This window comes from Paroedura picta, chromosome 13 (assembly GCF_049243985.1).
Source record: "Paroedura picta isolate Pp20150507F chromosome 13, Ppicta_v3.0, whole genome shotgun sequence".
Lineage (NCBI taxonomy): Eukaryota > Metazoa > Chordata > Lepidosauria > Squamata > Gekkonidae > Paroedura > Paroedura picta.
The window spans coordinates 20,105,909-20,119,671 of record NC_135381.1 but is presented as its reverse complement, the minus strand read 5'-3'; the positions used below and the strand labels follow the sequence as shown (position 1 = coordinate 20,119,671).

The 13,763-nt window shown below is 46.5% G+C and overlaps 1 protein-coding gene and 1 pseudogene across 10 annotated transcripts in view; one reads left to right on the top strand and one right to left on the bottom strand.

Annotated features, from left to right (window-relative positions):
- The window catches only part of HTR2C (5-hydroxytryptamine receptor 2C), a 220,955-nt gene that overhangs the window by 50,525 nt on the left and 156,667 nt on the right, over positions 1–13,763 (bottom strand). For all 10 annotated transcript variants that reach the window (XM_077308341.1, XM_077308340.1, XM_077308346.1 and 7 more), the window contains one exon: positions 7,221–7,461. The gene's annotated coding sequence lies outside the window, so the exon portion shown is untranslated. The remainder of the gene's footprint in view (positions 1–7,220; positions 7,462–13,763) is intronic.
- LOC143823045 (macrophage migration inhibitory factor pseudogene) lies at positions 6,451–9,083 on the top strand (annotated as a pseudogene).

Genomic DNA, 13,763 nt, shown 5'->3' with positions numbered 1-13,763 from the left:
GACTCCCCTGGCGTCCGAGGCAAGCCTGGGCCAAGCAGCCAGCCCCTGAGTGCCAGTTGGAAGGCCCCTCTGAGTTTTTATCCCGGACAGGGCCCTCCCTAACTCCTCCCCAGGTGCCCTTACCCTTTTATTTAATCTGCTCCGCAGGAGCAGTTAAAGATAATTGTAATGCAGTTCTACACTGAAGCCACTAGGGGCTCAGGAAACTCAGAGCATCATAAACAGGAGTTGTCCCCCTGGGTCTTCTAGCCTGGCTTTCCTAGAATGTTTACTAGGACCATTTCTGCTCATGAGCAAACTTCTAAGTCAAACAACGCAAAACTTTCTGCACAAAGTTTTGCCTCCCTAGGATGAATGATCCATCATGGGACCAGGCAGCTATGGATGTCAGCACACATGGAGCACAATAAACCTGGTCTGGGATGGCGAGAAAAAGGAGGGTCACAGCAGCCATATGTGGTTGGCTGGCCATGTTCGGCTGAGGGAGTCACAAGTGGCACAGGTCATTAAAAGCAACAAGCGATGCCGCCATTTTGTTTTCTTTTTCAGCCACTCCAAGCTGAATGGCTCCTTCTTTGGTGGCGGCAGTGGCAGCGGCAGCCTGCTGGCACTCTAAATTCCTCTCGTATGTCACTTGCAATCATTCCCCTGCAGCACGCATGATCCCCACGATCTGCCTCATTCCTTTCTTCCCCCTCTAATTGCTCCTTTAAAGCCAGATGCTAAGAGGCAAGCATCTATTCAAGAAGCCTGCTCCTCCCCACCCCACACACGCCAACTGCTGAGCTGATCGAGAGAGGCAAATCAGGTTTGTTTAGAACAATATGCCCAATTACAAAAACAAATCCCCCTCTTTATTAAACCATTAAGTGAGTTAAGGTGATGACTAACTCTAATCTGCTCAAGAAATGACATGCGATCAGCAAGGAAGCTCAATGCAATAATGTAGACATATCCTTTTAATTCAAGAATGGATTAAAACAAAGCCTTTTTTAAATGTATTATTGTGGGGTGGGAAAGGATTTGGAAGGAATTAAGTTAAAACACTTGTACCTCTTTTTCCAACAAAAGTATCATCTGATATACATATACATATACATATACATATACATATACATATACATATACATATACATATACATATACATATACATATACATATACATATACATATACATATACATATACATATACATAAGAGCCTCTTGTGGCGCACAGTGGTAAGGCAGCAGACATCCTGCCTGAAGCTGTCTGCCCATGAGGCTGGGAGTTCAATCCCAGCAGCCGGCTCAAGGTTGACTCAGCCTTCCATCCTTCCGAGGCCCGTAAAATGAGTACCCAGCTTGCTGGGGGGTAAACGGTAATGACTGGGGAAGGCACTGGCAAACCACCCCGTATTGATTCTGCCATGAAAACGCTGGAGGGCGTCACCCCAAGGGTCAGACATGACACGGTGCTTGCACAGGGGATACCTTTACCTTTATACATATACATATACATATACATATACATACACATACACATACACACACACACACACACACACACACACACACACACACACACACATATATATATATACACACACACACACACAAACACACACACACAAATGATCAACCTTGCAGATGCCACTTGCTGACTGGTTGATAACACAATCCTGGAGATAATATTTACTGCCTCAGCGAAAGGCCGCAAGGAAGTATTCAAGCACGCAGATACCCTTGGCTGTCATTCAGTGTGCTGTTCTGCATGGCTATGTTGCACTGAAATTAACGAGAGTTCAGCATGTACCACTGTGCAACTGACTGCCAACTTTGGCTGACGAAGTGAGCTCTGGATTTCACGAGCCACTAGACTTCTGTTTAATTTTGCTACAACAGACTAACATGACTGCATCTTTGAAATTCCATACTTCATCATACATTCATGCCTCCCCCCCTTAACTCAACAAAAGATCTAAGATTGATTGAGAGAGTTATAGCTATGATGAGCAGTCCAAAGCCCCTTCTTAACTGGGTTTTAAAGCCCAGATTCCAGTCTCTGACATTCCTAAGAAACCACTCTAAACTACTTTTTATTAACCATCCCAGAATCAACCAGCTCCAATTCCGGCTTTTGTGATCAAAATCAGGAACATGGAAGCAAATCTCCCATCCAGCCATTGACAGAAGAACCCAGAAGCAAGAGACTGTACAAAGGTGAACACAGAAAAGGGAGGTAGAAAGAAAGAGTTGGCAAAGGAGATGGAAGGTGGCTGACACTACAAACCAAGGCTGCTTCCGTTCAAAGATCTAGCTCTGCCTTCCTTCCAATCTGCAAGGGTTGAGGCTTCTGCACAATATGGTCATATAATCTCCACCATTCAAATTTCCCCCCGCCTCACTTTATCCCCCCCCCCAAAAAAAAATAAAATAAAACTTGCTTTGATAAGATCTTCCCGGAAAGATTATGCTCAGAGCAGGTTCGGTCACTGGATGAATGGGAAGGTAAACATTTTTGGATCTCCCCACCCACATTGGTACCATTTTCTCTTCCAGCCCCTTTGATCTCACCATTTCCCCAGCACCACTACTGAGCTTTTTGCTAGCTTTTTCCTTTCTAATCTGTAGGTACTCTATCATTATAGCTTTAAAACGCTATAGCAACATGCCTACGGCCAAGATTTGTTTTGTAAAAAGCTGGCAAAAAGCCTGCAGGTGAGAAATGGCAGGGTCAATGGGAAAGAGAAGGGAAAATAGAGAATGCCCACCATGTAGATACTCCATGGCCACGGGAAATGTCTATGCATTTGCAGAAGCAATGAGTGCACAAGAAGAAATAGCCAACATCACATTTTATACTCCAGATTAAAGTACAGCCAATAAGCACTGCTCTCTCTTCCTGTACTCTCAATCAAAAATGAAGATGTTGCATACAAAATCTCATAACAGAGATGCAGGAGGTCATTGTACTCCAGCAATCGGCAATGACTACTGGACCACTTACTTCACCCAGTTTTGATCCCCGTGTCTCAAGGAAAATGTTGGAATACCGGGCAGAATTTAAAGGAGAGCAGCAAAATTGACAGAAATGACGTTGGAGGAAAGGCTAAATGGAGTTGAGCTTATATGCTATGCCTTGTAGGAAAGAGAATTAAGAATGGATATAACGTCATTTTTTAATATCTGAAAGACTACTTTACAAAAGGAGAACATCTATTTATATTCAGGCTACTGCTGAAAGATTAGTAGAATGGCAACACTGGAAAGATCCACAGAGGTTACATTCTCCAAAGCAACGGAAAAGTTATTCACGACTTGAAAGGATTGAACCCTGTTCACAGTGTCTGCCCACAACTCTTTGCCAAGCTAGGCAACAGAAACCTTCAGGTGTCTGGTGGAGTATGGGGCAGGGAGACTGTTAATGTCCTGCTCATGTGGGCTCTGCTGTAGCTGCCCAAGCCAGATAAAAGGGCTCTGAACTCACAGGATTATTCCTGGCCTTGGTGAGACCCCAGATTTCTTCTACTGAAGGAGAGGAGGTCAAGGGAAGAATATTTCACAGGAGAGACAGAAAGACCAATTACGCATGGCAGCAGCCACTCCAGGCTGCTGCTGGGTCCTTACGGTGGGGTGGCATGCCCCACTGCTTCCCGTGCATGCATAGGAGAGGGAATCCCCCGGCGTATGCAGACTGCCCTGGCATAGAGCACAAGAATGCAGAATGCTGGGTCCGAAAGAGCCTGGTGGCCTGCAGAGGGGCAGCAGGTGGGAGCAGGGGGTTGGGGCCCCCACTGCATAATGGCAGGGGAGTGGAATGCCGCTCTCCTGCCATGGTGAGAGAATCCCCCATCCACCTCCTCGACTCCATGGATCTGACAGGGGTATGTGGTGTCCTTGCAGGGACACTGTAGGTCGGGGGGGGGGGTCTTCCGATTATGCACAGGGCTGGTGCTGGAGGGCCACGGATGGCACCCGCAGTATCATGGGGAGTGTGGGAATTCCCGAATTTGCATACTGCAGGGTATCTGAGGCACTGTGCCGGGCCAGGGGTGGGATGGCGGCAGCATCATGCATAATCGGCGATTAGCCCCACTGCGCTGCTGCTGCCGCCTCATGCATAATCGATCAGGGTGAGGCAAGCCCCTGTCCCCAAGTATTGTGTGTTCTTTACTATACTGTCAGCCCTTTCATTAACACAACACAGTCATTAAAACAAGTAAAGAAAAAAATACATTCTAAGCTTGACATTTGTTAAGCTGGGGGAGAGTATAAAGCATGTTTTAGAAATGGGTTAAGAGCCTCTTGTGGTGTAGAGTGGTAAGGCAGCAGACATGCAGTCTGAAGCTCTGCCCATGAGGCTGGGAGTTCAATCCCAGCAGCCGGCTCAAGGTTGACTCAGCCTTCCATCCTTCTGAGGTCGGTAAAATGAGAACCCAGCTTGCTGGGGGGTAAACGGTAATGACTGGGGAAGGCACTGGCAAACCACCCCGTATTGAGTCTGCCATGAAAACGCTAGAGGGCGTCACCCCAAGGGTCAGACATGACCTGGTGCTTGCACAGGGGATACCTTTACCTTTACCTTTACCTTTAGAAATGGGTTAACCAAAGCAAACTGTCCCCACACTTAAGCCATTTGATATTCTTTGCAGTGTGAAGTTCCAGCACTTCCATCCCAAACTGCCAAGGACTGTCTCAGTTCTCCCTCTCTCCCTCTAGCCCATTTCAGGGGAGTCCAAAAGACAAAGGACCATCTATCTCTTTGCCAAGCAAAGCACAGGCTGAATCACTCCCGTGCATCATGGAGTGAGTTCTGCATTTTCTACGAGGGCTGAGCTGATAGAGCCACCGTTCTTGAATCTTTCTGATTGTCAATGATTTTGAAACGCCTCATTGCTGATGACCCTTTTGTTTCTTTGATGCCGGCAATTGAGACAAACCCCCCCCCCCCCCCAAAAAAAAAATCAACCTCAGAAAAAGGTGCTCAGTATAAAAGGGGAAATCCAGCATGAGGGAAGAGAAATGAGGCAAAAATAAAGCCTCCCAGATTAGTTACTCACAGGGAGGAACACAATTGAAATGGGGAAATTTATATCAAAGCAGCCAACTTGCAGACCAAGATGTATGAAGAAAGATTGGGGGAGCTTGGTCTGTTTAGCCTGGAGAGGAGACGACTGAGAGGGGATTTGATAACCATCTTCAAGTATTTAAAAGGCTGCCATATAGAGGATGGAGCAGAGTTGTCCTTTCTTGCCCCGGAGGGATGGACCAGAACCAGATGGATGGATGGACCAGAAGGAGGGTCCCATGCCTCCTTCCTGACTTCAGGGGCTCCTTTCTACACTACCTGTTTGTAGAAACAGGGGGGGGGGTATGCCCAGGCCATTTCCTTTGGTGGGCATACCACTGGGGTCCCATTGTCACTCTATATGAGCCTGGCTCTTTTCTGCAGCAGAACAGCAGTCAAGTGGGCCAAACAGTCTTTCACGGAAACTGGGCTGAAACCATTCATATTTCTCTTCAGGAACTGAGTCAGGGTCCTCCCCAGATGAGAACTTGAAACATGTCAAAGTGAGACATCCCTTGATTGAAAAAGGAACAGGATTTAAGCAAGATCACTTTGGGAGAGACATTTGCAAACTGCTGGGTCTAATAGGAGCCTTGCCCTGAAGGTGTTAATAATAATAATAATAAAAATAAAACACTGCACAGAGTTAGTGCCAGGTGGCTGCTGGCCAAAGGGCCTTGACGTCCAGAGATCTCATTTCTCCACTGAACCCATTCCCATCTGCTGTTATACACTTTAATGCATCTAATTAATGCAGTTGATTAATTTGCTGGTAGTAACTTGCCATGGGGAGGGAGGAAAACCCCAATTCAATTGAGTTTACTCACCCTTGCTTTGGGGTAGCAATTAGATTAAATTATGTGTTTAATTTCCAGGACTTTTGAAATGAAATGAAATTTAAAGAAAATGCACCATAAAATTAGATTTTTGTAAGCCTCTTATACCCTGCTCCCAAGACACCAGTTCTCCAGCTGCACAACTTACAATGCTGGGTGTGTGTGTTTATGCATGTAGGCTGTCTAATTTGATTGCAACATTATAAGTATTATATCTGTTTCTAGTATTCCTTCATTATCCTCATAACAAGCTTTGTGGTTGCAGAGCCAGTAAACCTACAGGAGAGCACAGGGTATTTTTAGCAAAGCAAAAAATAATTTTGTATTGGGGGGGAGGGGCAGACTTCACATGGATTGAAACCAAGTCAATTGAAAATCATAAGAGTTGGGAAAGACAGTGAGGTTAATTAAAAGTTGTAAAGAGTCAAAGGCAATAAAAGCTAATGAAGTCTTTAATCAGGTAAACATTTCTGCAACCACCACTTAGCAAAAATCTATTTCAGGAAATTGGCTCAAACAGATATGAGGAAATGTGGGACAATCACCCTTCCCCAGATGGGCCAAGACAGCCACGCAACCAGACAAAGCCGCGAGTCGCTCCGCTTTGCGCTCAGTGGGTGTTGCTGCGCGCTGCCGCCAAGATGCCGATACTCGTGATGAACACCAAAGTGAGCCGCCAGGCCGTCCCCGAGAGCCTGCCCGGGGAGCTGACCCAGCAGCTGGCCAAGGCGACGGGCAAGCCCGCCCAGTATATTGCGATCCACATCGTGACCGACCAGCTAATGACCTTTGGGGGCTCGGCCGAGCCCTGTGCGCTGTGTAGCCTCGGCAAGATTGGCGGGCCGCGGAACAAGGCTTACTCGAAGTTAGTGTGTGAGCTGCTTACTAAAACCCTGCAGATACCTGCCGACAGGGTCTGCATCAACTATTATGATATGAATGCCAGTAACGTGGGCTGGAATGGCTCCACCTTGGCATGTCTCTTTGTCCTTAAGGGCCTGTTGCATCCTTCATGTACCTCAGTCACCACAGTCAAGCCCACCTCCCTAATGCAATCTCCTTGCTGGTCTCTTGTGTGCTTCATAGTTGTAACATTCCTCTATACCAGGGGTAGTCAAACTGCGGCCCTCCAGATGTCCATGGACTCCAATTCCCAGAAGCAGGGGCTCCTGGGAATTGGAGTCCATGGACATCTGGAGGGCCGCAGTTTGACTACCCCTGCTCTATACCAATGGAAAAAGCAATAAAAACATAGAAGGAAAAGACAGCCACACAACCAGAGCAGCTCAATTCTGTTGCAAGCCACAGGTTTCAAAAGTGCTTATTGGCTCTTACCTGGGCAAGCTTCACGTTGTCCTTTGAGTGACTCAAGAGGAGATTAGTGGCAGGCTGAGAAGTAGGAGAGGTTCCCCCTTTCGCTTTGTGGACCCACTGGGATACGGTGTTGAAAGACTCAGAAACAAGCTTGCTGCAGGCACCAATTCCATTGTCTTGCGTGGTCTAACTTCTGCCACTTCTCTCCACCGGATTCTGACTTCCAGATGATGGGGTGAATCAAAACATCTTTAGAAGCCCTCTGGAGCAGAAAACACACAGAAAAGCGAGATGCTAAAGATGTGGCTTGTGATGGCTATTAATTGTGTTTTTCTTCAGCTGCATGGACAAAAGCTGGCTTCCACTTCCAGAAAATTAAAATACAGATACAAATAAAATATAATTAATACCGGCTGGGGCCAGACACGGTTTGGATTAGGGCTGCCGATTCTGGGTTCAGAAATACCTGGAGATTTGAGGGTGGACTCAGGGAGGGTGGGATTTAGGGAGGGGAAGAAACTTTATAGGGTAGAATGCCATACAGCCCACCTCCCAAAGCAGCCATCTTCTCCATATGTGGAATAAATGGTCGAAGTAAATAAATCATAAATAAACAAGCCATCTATGTCGTGTGGAGACAGTTGTAATCATTACGGACTTATAAAGATAGTTTCCAGAGCATGCACAAAGCACTCATAGAATCATAGAGTTGGAAGGGACCTCCTGGGTCATTTAGTCCAACCCCCTGCACTAGGCAGGACACTCAGAACCCTATCGCTTATATGCTGTAACCTGCCACCCCCTTGAGCCTTCATAGAATCAGCCGTCAGATGGCTATCTAGCCTCTGTTTAAAAATCTCCAAAGATGGAGAGCCCACCACCTCCCAAGGAAGCCTGTTCCACTGAGAAACTGCTCTAACTGTCAGGAACTTCTTCCAGATGTTTAGACGGAATTTCTTTTGAATTAATTTCATCCCATTGGTTCTGGTCTGTCCCTCCAGGGCAAGCGAGAACAACTTCATCCTCTATATGGCAGCCTTTTAAATACTTGAAGATGGTTATCAAATCCCCTCTCAGCCGTCTCCTCTCCAGGCTAAACAGACCAAGCTCCCCCAACCTTTCTTCATACGTCTTGGTCTCCAAACCCCTCACCATCTTTGTTGCCCTCCTCTGGACACGCTGCAGTTTGTCTACATCCGTCTTCAACCGGGGTGCCCAAAACCGAACACAGTACTCCAAGTGAGGCCGAACCAGAGCAGAGTAAATTGGTACCATCACCTCCTGCGATCTGGACATGATACTCCGTTTGATACAACGCAAAATCCCATTTGCCTTTTTAGCCACTGAGTCACACTGTTGACTCATGTTCAATGTATGGTCTACTAAGACTCCTAGATCCTTTTCACACAGACAAGTGTATATGGTTTTTCCTATCTAAATGCAGAGTGAGATTTTACTAGATAACTTCAAAACCATAACTTCAGATATTGCACAGCCAGAATGATTTTATCTAGACTTATTCTGCACGTGCTGGATAACAATCCAGTAAGACTCTCAAGTATTACAATCCTCATATTGGTGATGAGTTGCAGGGACCTTACCTAAAGCTACCTGACATCACAGCAGATGCAGGATTTGAACGGGGGACCTCCCAGCTGCTTACGGATCCACACTAGTCTTTTAGCCACAAGGCTGCCTTAACGCTGAGGCGACTGTGAATTAAGAGCTTTGGGGAGAGACCAAGGATGGCTTGTTTATGGAAATATACAGCTGAGGTTATTTCTGCTCCCCCTAACAGCGCACACCATTAAAAATGAGGCTTCCGGAGCAACCCTTAAACGAATTCCTGACGGGTCTCTTAATTGGACTCAACAGCAGAAGTGATAAGCCCGATGATACTGGCCTCCTCATTTGAGCTTTAATTCATTTTGAAAAGCTTAAGCAAATGCCATAAATATTTAAATTAAATATAAGCAGCATCTGCTCAGTGATCTTAATTAAGAATTAAGATGATGTTCTAAGGGAAAAATGTGTGGATGTTCAAAGCATGCTGGATATCAGGGTAAAGCCGGAGTATCTAAGACGAGGGGCAATGGGCTACAACACAGGGTTTAATCTACTGTCACTGGCAGAACTGAGCCTTCTCTTGGATTTTCCAACCTTGCGAGAACTCCAATGCAGAGGTCAATGAACAAGCTGCTGGGGGTGGAGCTGAAAGGTGGAGAGGAGGGGAGGAAAAACCTTTGTTCATATTGCAAAGCAGACCTAAGCTAAGAACTAAGTTACTTCTACCAGCTCTCATCTTAATTCCCATTTCATTTTTTTTCCACCACAAACAAATTTTCATAATGATGACTCAGTAGCTTGCAACTGCCCATTAAAGAAATTTGCAAAGGGCCAGACTCTTTCTCTGTTTTGGAAGACAGGGCAAAAATCCCACTACTGTCTGTGTGGCTCGTTCTATTTATATTGCTTTTATTGCACTCTCTTCTACCTTTGGGATCTACTTTCTGCATTGTTTATTGTTAATTTTCTGGCGGCATCATTTTCTGATTCTGTAATCCTCTTGCATCCTGCAGTCCCACTGCAATGTTTATTAGATGCCTTCTGCTGCCTAACTGATTTGTTCTTGTATTGGGTAAGCCACTTGGCGTCTCAGTGAGAAAGGTGGATGGATGATGATTGAAGAAAAGAAATGAATGGCTATACTGAGGTCATGAGTCATGAAATAGGGGAGAGGAAGTGGCAGCTTCTGCCACCGCCATCTTGCATCCTTGCTGCTGCCTCACCCTGCCCCCTTCTGCTCTCTCCATTTCCCAGGCGTCTTTAAAGTGGCCAACTCTAGATTGGGGAATTCCTAGACGTTTAGTGGGGCCAGCCTGGGAAGAGCAACATTTAGAGAAGGGAGGAAACTCAGCAGGGTAGAATGTCAGCGTCCACTCTCCAAAGTAGCATCTTCTCCAGGAAAAGATCTCTATAGTCTGGAGATCAGTTGTTATTCTGGGAAATATAAAGTCCCCACTGGAGGTTGGCAACCTTAACAGTTCAGCAAGCCATGCATGCCAAGTAGAACTTCTGGAACTCTCAGGTCTCACAAGTGGCCAATTCTGGATTGCGGAATTCCTAGGAAGAGCAACATTTCAAGAGGGGAGGAAACTCATCAGGTAAGAGTTTGAGAAGCCATATAGAGGGGGCTCCCATCCTGCTATCAGAGGTGGATCTCCAGACAACAGAGATCAGTTCCGTTGGAGAAAACAGCTGTGTTGGAGGGTGCAATATACCCTGCTGACCTCCTTCCCCTCTCCTTTTTGGACTCCACCCCCCAGCTTGGTGTAGTAGTTAGGAGTGACAACTTCTAATCCTGTGAGCCGGGTTTGATTCCCTGCTCCCCCACATGCAGCCAGCTGGGTGACCTAGGGCTCACCACAGCCCTGATAAAGCTATATCTGAAGGAGCAGAAATATCAGGGCTCTCTCAGCCTCACCTCCCTCACAGGGTGTCTGTTGTGGGGAGAGGAAAGGGAAGGCTATTGTAAGCTGCTTTGAGACTCCTTCAGGTAGAGAAAAGCGGCATATAAGTACCAAACTCTTCTTCAATTTCAAATCTCCAGGAATTTCCCAAACCAGAGCTGGCAAGACGTGGGATTTTGCTGTAGAAAGCCCCCTGGGTACAAACTGTCAGTTGCTTTGGCCCTTGGGCAGGGTCAGTGAGCAGCAGGGCTTGAAGATGGTGGCTGGTGGTGACAGTCAGTAAAAGCAACCTCAGACAAGTCCTCCAATCCTTGTTGAGTTTCCACTGATGATGATGGTCAGCATTTGCTAGGGCCCCAAAGTTAGCCAAAGTCCTGCTGTGACCTCACAACAGCGCCACCATTCTGGCGTTGTATAGGTCACCGAAGAAGAGGCAAAAAGGGAACAGAGGAAGATGGCTCCTAGAGGGCACCTTCCTTATAAGGTCCTGAGTCCTAGAGGCAGTACTCATTCTTCTCAGGACTAAAACCCACAGCTCTTTGGAGTGACTAAACTTCTGTGCTGACCTTAGCAATGCTTTTAGTCATGTATTTTGCACAATTCACACTGCTTGGCGATGGGGAGGGGGAAAGGTGAAGCAATTAAGCCCAGTACCCCAAACACTATCAGTTCTGGGGGCTTAGCTATCACCAGACATTACCCACACATGTCCAGTTGGACTTTGCAAGCAAAACATCCAACACCTTGTTCATTGGGAGGAAAATGCAGCCCACAGGATGATTAATCTTATTTCTAATCACAAATTCTGTGCTTGCAGTCTGAAGCTGCAGGTCCATGCATGCTTTCATGCAGAAAAATCCCGGGTTCAACCCACAGCATATACAGTTAAAAGGATATTGGAGAGCTAGTGTTGGACATGTTCTTGCTCCGTCTGAGGGACTCTGGAGAGCTATTTCCAACCAGAATCTGCATTGAGCCGGATGGATCAAAGGTCTGAACGCACTATGCATGGCAGTAATATATATTCATAAGGCAACTGCCAAATCATGAAATCAACGCTGCCTGGATTATTTTATTATAAAATATATCCTTATTCATTGTTGTTCCTCTATATATTTCTGAAACAGCCTAGGGGGTGGGACGTGTCCGGCTGTCCAAGTTGGAATAGGGCCAATCAGGGTGCAGCCAGCTTTGTCCTGATTGGCCCTGCCCCCGCGGCTCCCACCCTCCAGCCCTGGACTCTAGCCTCTTTGCTCTCAGACGCCTCAGTGCCTGGAGCTAGCAGCAGGTGAGAGGGCCCTGGGCAAAGGGTCATGGTGGAGGGCTAGATAATGAGGGCCTCCCGGCCTGCTGCCTGCCTGCTGCCTGCCTGCTAAGGAGCTCTGTCTCGGCCCTGCTAACGAGCTGCCCAGTCCCCACCCGCCCCACTTGTTCTGGCTGCAAGCTGCCGCCCAAAGCCACCTTAAGCTGCCTGGCCAGGGGAGGGGACCCATTCTTAGGAATGGGCTTTGAAGCTAGTTTTTAATAAAGGCAAATAGGTATATTTATATCTTTATTCTAAAAAAATTAAAACCTGCCAGGGATCATCCCAGATGGCAATCAAGGTATTCAGTAGCCCTATTCACATGCTACAATGGCAGCATGTATGGCCTGCATGTGCATTTACACATGTCCTTAAGAACAAGCCAATGCTGTTCATATTACAACTGAAACTGGAGCCCGGTACCTCCATCAGTGTGGTGCTTAAATCTTACATTCAGCTGTACGTGAGCAGAATGTTACATGAGAATTATTCATATGACTTCAGTCCATGAGCTACTGCTCAACGTGCAGACAGCTTTCATTGCAAAACATCGTGCGAGGGTTGTGGGGTGATGCAGAAGTTCTGGCTGTGCTGCTTCATCCAGGGTAGCTCATTCATACGAGTCATCGCAGGATGTTGCAGCCTCCGAGTGACGAAAATGCAGGTAAGACACAGCCATTGTCTTCAGCCTTTATGCCAAACTACAGCCAAAGCATCTGTCTTCATCTCATGTACACACGTCAAGCGTGTGAAATCATGCTGTAAAAACAGGACCATGCTCAAAAGGGTAGAACTGGCCAGCCTGAGCCTGGGAATGAGGAGTGAAACAAAGAGAGAAACTCCGAATACAGCAGATCGCAGTTCTTCAATGCAACACACTACAGCTATTAGTAGAGTGACTGTTCCTAATTACTGAAAGGGTACTACATAATAGCTACAGTTTGCAGAGATGAAAACCGGACGGGATTGGGGGGGAGCCATCGACTCCATGGCTAAGCAGCGCAGAACCCAGCATGAATGCTGCTTGCTATGCTGGTCCCAGGAAAGGGTTGTGAAGAACACTAAGAAATGTCTCAGGTGCGAGCAAGACAGCCCCTCTGAAGAGATGCCGTTGATTCCATTCATGTAAATGAATTCTTGCCCACATCACCTTTAGATCTATCTGACTATGAAATCTATTGCACATGATAATACCATGAAAGGACTCAGAAGCAATTGCTGCGGAATATCGTGTCTGATGATCTGCTAGCAGGAAAGAGTAAATGAGAACATATTATACTTTTTATAGGGGGAGAGGTAATTTTTTTTACAGCTAAAGAAGGAGAGCAGAACATCTCCAAACCACCTATTGGCCTCAATATTAAAAACTGGTGTTTCAAAGGTGGCAGAGCTCTGCTGCAGAGAAAGGACACAAGTCTGCCATTATTTTCAATCAAGGGCGGTGTTTAGGGTTGGCCACCCTGGGCTGGGAAACTTCTGGAATCTTTTTTGGGGGGGGGGCATTGGTGAGAAGAAGGATCTCAAAAGTTTATAATGCCACCAAGTTCACCTTCCAAAGCAACCATTTTCTCCAGGGGAACTGATTTCTGTTGCTTGGAGATCAGCTCTTGTTACAGGCGATTTCCATGCACCACCTGGATGTTGGATGGTAGAGTTATGCAAGCGCCAGCAACACATGCAGAGCAAGAGAAAGATGGGTGTGCAAAAGAATAAGTGGATGAATCTTTAACATTGGTCTAAAATAGGGGTGCTCCAACTGTGGCATTTCAGGTGTCTATAGACTACAATAAC